This window comes from Chamaea fasciata, unplaced genomic scaffold (assembly GCF_029207755.1).
Source record: "Chamaea fasciata isolate MVZ Bird 193981 ecotype frontalis unplaced genomic scaffold, bChaFas1.0.hap1 SCAF_11, whole genome shotgun sequence".
Taxonomy (NCBI): domain Eukaryota; kingdom Metazoa; phylum Chordata; class Aves; order Passeriformes; family Sylviidae; genus Chamaea; species Chamaea fasciata.
Window position 1 is genome coordinate 11,922,337 of NW_027094096.1, and position 7,356 is coordinate 11,929,692.

The 7,356-nt window shown below is 46.2% G+C and overlaps 1 protein-coding gene across 10 annotated transcripts in view; it reads right to left on the reverse strand.

Annotated features, from left to right (window-relative positions):
• TFDP2 (transcription factor Dp-2) overlaps positions 1–6,759 on the reverse strand; it is a 54,322-nt gene extending 47,563 nt beyond the window's left edge. For 2 of the 10 annotated variants that reach the window (XM_066193249.1, XM_066193254.1), the window contains exon 1: positions 6,506–6,754. The gene's annotated coding sequence lies outside the window, so the exon portion shown is untranslated. Of the gene's footprint in view, positions 1–6,505 lie in introns of all 10 variants that reach the window. The other 8 variants (XM_066193248.1, XM_066193255.1, XM_066193252.1 and 5 more) reach the window with 7 other exon arrangements.
• Between the last annotated feature and the right edge of the window lie 597 nt (positions 6,760–7,356).

Consider the following 7,356-nt stretch of genomic DNA (forward strand, 5'->3'; position numbering starts at 1 on the left):
TGAAGGCTCTTTTAATTCCCCAAACCAGCCTACTGCCATTTGCCTGACATCAGAACAGTGGCTAATATCCATGTAGCACTTAAAGCATGATCCAAAATGTCTTTTTGAGTTTAATAGACAACTTTTATCACCACCAAAATAAATTTGGAATTAACAGAAATTTAGCTTCAGGTTTTTCTTAAGCTGACAATCTATTCTGTAAACTCATTTTCTGTTCTGTCACTGGGTTTCTAGCCCATAGCTGAGTCCTACACAGAGCACATCATTTGGGAGTCTACAGCTTCAGTGGTAAGAGGCAGGTACAACTTCCTTTCAGAGCAAACAGCACACTGTATTTTCACAAACACATTTTTGCCTTAAGAAATTTCATTTTCACAATGGATTGACAAAAATTTAGTGATCTATGTGATGACTGTAGAATACCTTGGTAAGATGTCCTTTGTGCCTTGCCAAGAAAATACTGGCTCCTCTTTCAATCAAGCTCAGCTGCAAACAGCTGCTTTTTGACACCAGCTTCTTGCTAACACCAGCTCATACACTGTATGATACATCACAGAATTCTCCAGATATTAATCTAGTTTTGTAAGATTCAATTTTGAGATTTTAAAATTTCCAGAATTATCAGTGGATTGACAAATAATGGAAAAGTTTAACCATACTGTTGAGATATACATCTGGCTACTTCTCACAGCTGGAGGGATCTTAACATCCAATGAACTGAAGATAATTTTTCATTTGCACTTAATTAAAGGTCATCAAGTTATATTGCAACAAAAAACTTGATGATGAAGACTTGGTAGCTATTTCTTCCATTTTCCTTATAGTTCGCTGGAAGCTTTGCTCTAGTTTAATGCCATTATTTGACTCTATTCTTGCATGGATTGAAGATGATGACAGTATTCACTGAAGAGTGAAGGTTACAAAAAATTTCATACTTTTCCAGTTATAATTTGTATAAAGGCAAAAAAGGATTTTTCTGGTGATGCACAAGCTCACAAATACTAATTACAGCACACAGAAATACCTGAAGGGCACAATGCCACAAAATACATTGCAGTGCTCTGAGATCCCACCCCAGCTAAGATTGCTAAAAGGGATCTTCCACTTTTACCCACTTCTTCCACTTTCCACTCCTCCTCAAGGCTGCACACTGAACACCTCCCATTCCTGATCCTCAGTGAGCCAGTTCAATTCTAACATTGTCACAATTCCAGCAGTGGGGCTGCAAGGGCATAGAAGAAAGTCTTCCATCTGCTGCCATCCCTGACAGCTCCAGGGCCCCCCAGGCCTGTGCCCAGGACAGGACAAACCCCCAGATTTGACTCTGACTGACCAGTTCAGTCTGATTTGCAGAACCACACGATTCCATTTCTGAAAAAAGCATCCACAAGCCCTCAAAATTTACTTATAGACTAAATGTGACAAAAGGTGGATATGGTTTGTTCATATGAAGACTGCTGCTTTTGAAGCATAGTGTCTGTGCATGCTTCAAAAATCCATCAGGAAGGGGGAAATTTCTGTCTCCAGATCACAGCTTCCTCAATTGCTTATACAGAAAGAAGCGGGATGAATAATTTGATTTTGACAGAGAGCAGAAGTCTGATATTATACCAAATCAATACACAGCTTGAAATTGTATCAGTTGTATGTATGAAGTTATTGATCTAAAAAAATGTTTGAGTGTATTTACAATTGTAAGTTGAATTTTAAATAAACTAAATTTTACAATAACCTGATTGCACCTTTAAGAGAACAGAAATATATTTTCACATTTCTCAAAGCTCAAGGTCAAGTTTATAACAAAAGGAAGTTACCTAACTCCTTCCTTCCAAGAAATGCAGAGCCCATGCACACACAGGTTTCTCATTTCACTCTGAGGACATAAGCTCACTTTCACTTGCAGTTTCTAATCTCATCCGTAATTACAGCTCATGTTACCACCATACATTCTTGGATGACCATTACAGTTCACAAGTCATTTTTTGGTATGTCAATGCATTGGCATTCACAAGCCTTAATGAGCAACTACTGATATATTGGCTTTAATTCCCACAAATAGCACTATAATAGCTGCTACCAAGCTGAAGAATTCCCCTATATAACTAAAATTTCACAGCCTTAAAGACAGTGGGTACCTGTTGCAAGCTGCTAATTTCTTTCTGACCTTATTTTTCTATTCTTCCCCCCTGAAATTTGCTACAAGAAAACAGTAAATGAAAATGGTCCCTTATTCACACAGAAAACATTTGCTTACACTACCCATGGGTAAATGGATTATGAATTCCTATCAAATTAACCTTCCCATAGGGATGTCATAGTCACCCTCCAGAGGTCAGTGAGGGACTCTGCTGGACAAAAGTACTAAAGAGGTTGTAAACCACAACTGAATCATTTGCTATTCCCACCCAAACCAACACAAATCTGGCAGCCACAGGAACCTGATGGAACAGGAGAAACCTGCCTTGCCAAACAGAGGAGAATACTCTAAGCTCCACAGGAAAAAAAAGTAAATTAAGCTGCAAGACCAGAATTACACTCACAAATGGATTTTGGTCTACAGATGTTTACAATAATTCCATGTTTTGGACACAGGCATCGTTAGCAAAGAATGGAGGAACAGAAGTACACTCTCCGCTACCATCATTGCTTTTCTGACCACTGTTTGTGTAAAACTTGGGGGTCAGGGCACATCCCACTGACTGAAGTAACACAAAACCAGACAAAACAACATCACCTTTATAAAGTGGATTATTTCTAGAGGTCATGTTAACTAACAGCAGGGTCAGAAGTTTTGTGAAAAACCTGGCTGTTCATGTCAGTCAAATAAATATCCTACAGACTGTAAACCAGGAAGATCCCAGTGCTGTGACAATTGTGGATAATGTCTTCAAAGATACCTCTAAAGAAACCCCTTCTAGAATTCGTGTTTAAATGATTTGGGAAGTTACCAAAAATCAACTTGTCTTTTCTTTAAACACTATCAAGTCAGAAAGAACGAAACTGTGCCAGCACCTGAATTGCTGCAGTTCACAACCAAGCACGCTAACAAAACCAGACACTCATCTTTTCCCAGCTTGGTGTCAGGCTCCAGAATGACAGCCAATACTGGATGTCAGCTGGCTAAAACATTATTTTTCACCAAGTCAGTGCTACAAAAATCTAGAAGTTACTTCAGGTTTAAGTAAAGACAATATCCTCAAAAATGGCTTCACAGTAGGCTGTGGATTCTGCAAACCATGTTCTGAAAGGCAAAGAGTTTCTTCAACAGTACTAAGTGAACTATAGCTGGACCTCGAATTATTTTCAAACATCATCCCTTTTCATTTAATTACTGCTCTGTGTTTCACTAGAAGTATGATATTCTAAAAAGCTCTGCTTTTGTTACAGTTCATTAATGCAAATGACAATATATTAACATATATAATAGTCTTGTAAACTGAACTATGATAGGCCTGCAGTTTGACTTGCTTAGATTGATTTTTATGCTATAAATATTGAAAAGCATAAAAGTAAGGTTGAACAGTCTGTAAAGGCCTTTATTGGAAACTATCACTGTACACAGGAAATCAGACTAAGGAGCAAAGGAGTTCCTTTAAGGAAGCTGTGAAAGTAAGATCACTTACAACTGCCTCAGATTCTTGCAGAAGAGTCATAGTCTACAAATCAAATAATGGGGGGAAAAAGAATTCATTTCATTCTAATACTGGATGCTACAAAACACACATGAAGAATAAATCCAGAAAATTGTTACAAAACTGTCACTCCCTGCCACACCTGCACCTTTTACAATATTTCCTTGTATATCCCTGGTTTCTCAGATCCTGCCATAGGCATTTGTGCTCTCAGCTCCACCATGGTATGTGCACTATACCACACCAAGATATTTGGATCGTTTTTCGCCTAATACCTAAAGTTTTGTGATAAACCCATCTGATTCCAGTGGTTTCCTGGCTTTACGCACAAAAAAATCCACAAGTGCATTTCCTAGCAGCAGACCAGACAGATGATTTTCCCTATTTTAAGATTCACTGTTGGCTCATTAAGAGTCATGTACAGTGAATGTAATTGGAAAGGCAGCAGAGAAAGTCTTAAACCATTACACTCAAAAAATGAAAAAGCAAACAATTTAAGAAATTATCACATATTAGAGACAGCCCTAAGAACATTATTTTAAGGTAGCACATTAGAAGAAATGCAATGTCAAGAAATGATATAGAGTGGCTGTAACTAGAACTGATGCTGCTCCATATTAGGATGCAGAAATTGAAATATCTCTGTCTACAGAGGATGGGCTGCAGCAGCTTTCCCCCCACACCATGCAAGTCACTACTCTTATATTGCAATTAGAGGGTCACATTCAGCTTTCAGCGGCACAGTGACAAGGTCTGCACGTGTAAACCAAGTGACATCATATACCCTTGAAGAGGATGCAATGCTGGAATTTTGGTCCCTGTTTGTTCACTAAACCTACAACAATTCCAGCCAAAGCTACTGAATGGTCTTCACTGGGAGGGTGCTCACAACTGTTCAGAAGTGTGTCCAGATGCACCAGAGGTCTCTGCAGTGCTGTCCAACACAGACAAGAGCAGACAAAGATAAGGAACTCTCTTGTACTACTGACATCCCCTGTGAAACAGCACTGCTGCTGCCCAGCTGGATTGCTTTGCCTGTGCCTTTTACACTGGAGAGCTGCTGCCAAGATGCTGTTCTGAAAACTCCACCTTCCCACTCTGTAAAGTGAGGCTGCCAGTCAGAACCCTCTGCAGCAATTAAAGAGCGTTCCTCTCATTGGTGTGTTTTCTGTAAAATTAATTATATTAAGACAGCACAAGTCAAATGGTTTCTTTGTGCTATGCTGCAGTAGTGATTTTTGTTCAAAGGGGAAGCGGTAAAAAGAAAGCCAAATAATTTCACAGTAATATAAGATCACTCCTAAATTCACCCATGAGACAATCTTATTAATATTTAATAATTTTCATTTTTTCCCATAGTAAAGAAGTAAATCATTTGACCTGTTACTCCGTCCTCTAGAGCCCCTAGACTCCCTTCACAGTAAGAAACTTTTCAAAGGAGAACTTGACTTTTTTTTCCTCTTGACCACCTCTCCTACCAAGTTTTCTCTTTTCTATAATGTAAACTTCTCCTTAGTCCTCCATGTTTTTTTCAAAATGCAATATTTAGCACCCTACATGCTACTTTGAACAGAAATTCCTGAAACTCAGTACTTCACTGTGCAAAAGGCACCAGTGAGCATACACAGCGTCGGCATAAATATGGGCTGTGAAATACAGTTCTGCACTTTCCCTGTAACACTGGTCTTCTCGGTCTTTGCCCCGCTTATACAGATCCTTTTTTGTGTATGACAGGATGTAATATAATCAAAAGAACTGAAATTAATTTGGGAGGGGTAAAAAACCAGAGAAAATTCATTAATTTCTCTTTTAACAGCATCCATTTTTACCAGCACAACATTATTTTTGAATCAAAGATTGTATCAAGTTGCAATTTGTTACAGCACCACACAACCTCCAGCATTTTACTATCTTCTATCAACATAATTAAGCTACACCAGTGATAGAAGCCGAAAAAAAGTCTCTGTGAGCTAGATTAATGAAGAGTCAAAAAAAAAATGGAGCTGCTCTCAGAATTATGAAAATTGACCAAGAAATATTTTGTATTGCTTATCCAGTATACTATATCATATTAATTAAAACTATTCATTTTCTCTGTCAAATCAAGAATTTACAGAGAAAATAAACCCCAAAGTCCTTTCCCCAGAGGAGAACAGCATAAGCTGTGACACACAGCTCGGCATCCCCCCTCTGCTCAGTGAGGGAGCACGCTCTCATTTGCGGTTTTCCTCCACATTTCAAGGAAGTTTCCTTATTCTGTATTTTCCTCCTATTGTTTGTATTTTGAGTTCCAACAGTGGCGTGTTTACACTGGCTTCACCTCTGCCGCTGAGCCCTGTACAGCTGGAAGCCCGGGCAGGCCTGTAACTCCCAGGAAGAGGCAGGCAGGGAAGTTTTGTTGTTGTTGTGCCGGGCGGACCCTCTTCCGATAAGACCCGCGGGTGAGAACGGCCCCGACACGAAGTTCAGGCACCCCGGAGCGGGGCCGGGAGCTCGGCCGGAGCCTCCCCGCTGGGGGCCGGGCGCCGCTGGCCCCGCAGCCCGCACAGCCCCGCGCGGCCCGGCCCCGCCGCGCCAGCGCTCCCCACAATGGAGGAGGCGCCCCGGCTGTCACCGCGCCCGGGCCCGCCCGCAGGTGTCGGCCACCGGCTCCCGCCCTCCCGGGGCGCTCGCCCGCCCGCCGTGAGGCACCGGGGGGACGAGGCGGCCGACACCGCGCTGCCCGGCGGCCCCGGGGAGGGGGCGGCAGGGCCGGCGGGACCGCGCTGCCCGGGGCACGGGGGCGCGGCGGCCGCTGATCGCTGAAGAAAGGCGCTGCTCTTCCCCCCCCCCCCCCCCCAGCCCCCCACATCCGCGCCCCGCTTCCCGCTCACCGCAGGCCCGGCCAGGGACGAAAGGTAAGGCGGGAGGCGGCGCGGGCCGGGCCCAGACAGCGGCGCTGAGGCGACGAGACGGCGACGGTCCCTTGGCAGCCACCGCGGCAAGGAGCGATCCGGCCGCGCCGACGACGCCTCTCGGCCGGGCCGGCGCCGCGCACTCGCCTCTGGCGAGGAGGCCCCGGAGCCGGGACCCCCCGGCGGCCCCCGGAGCGTGGCGGCAGCAGCGCCCGCAGCGCCCCCGGCCCGGCCCCGCCGCCCCCCCGCGCCGCCCCGCGCCGAGCGCTGCCCGGTCCTGCTCCCCCGCACAAGCTTGGCGGCGTCTGCCGGCCGGGAGCGCCCATTGGCCGCCGCGCCGCGTGACGTCCGGTGCCCTCCCCGCGCCATTGGCCCGGCCCCGTGTGTGTACACACTGCGCCCGCCAATCCGCGGGGCCGGGACCGGGGGGGCGGGGCGGAAGGGCGTGGCCGCCCGGGACCCGCGGCCGCCGCCTCTCCCTGGCGGCGCGCGCCGGCCGCTGTCAGCGGCGCTTGAGGCCCGGGTTCGATCCCCGCCGCGGCTCTGGGCGGCCGCACCTGTCCCAGCGGCGCCCAGGTGCTGCGGGCGGAACGAAGCGTATAAATACGCAAACACATAAATATATATAGGACTGTATTTACACACGGCGCGCGGCGCCGCGCTGGCTGTGGCCGCCGGCCGTGTCGCTTATCTGCCAGGCGCTGGTGGGGCCGCGTTCCGGGATGCAAAGTTCGGGCCCGGCGCCGCGGGCGCTGCGGGAGCGTCCGGCCCCGGCGCGGGAGCCGGCGGCACAACGAGGCCAGGGTCGCCTCTGCACCGTGCCCGGGCCC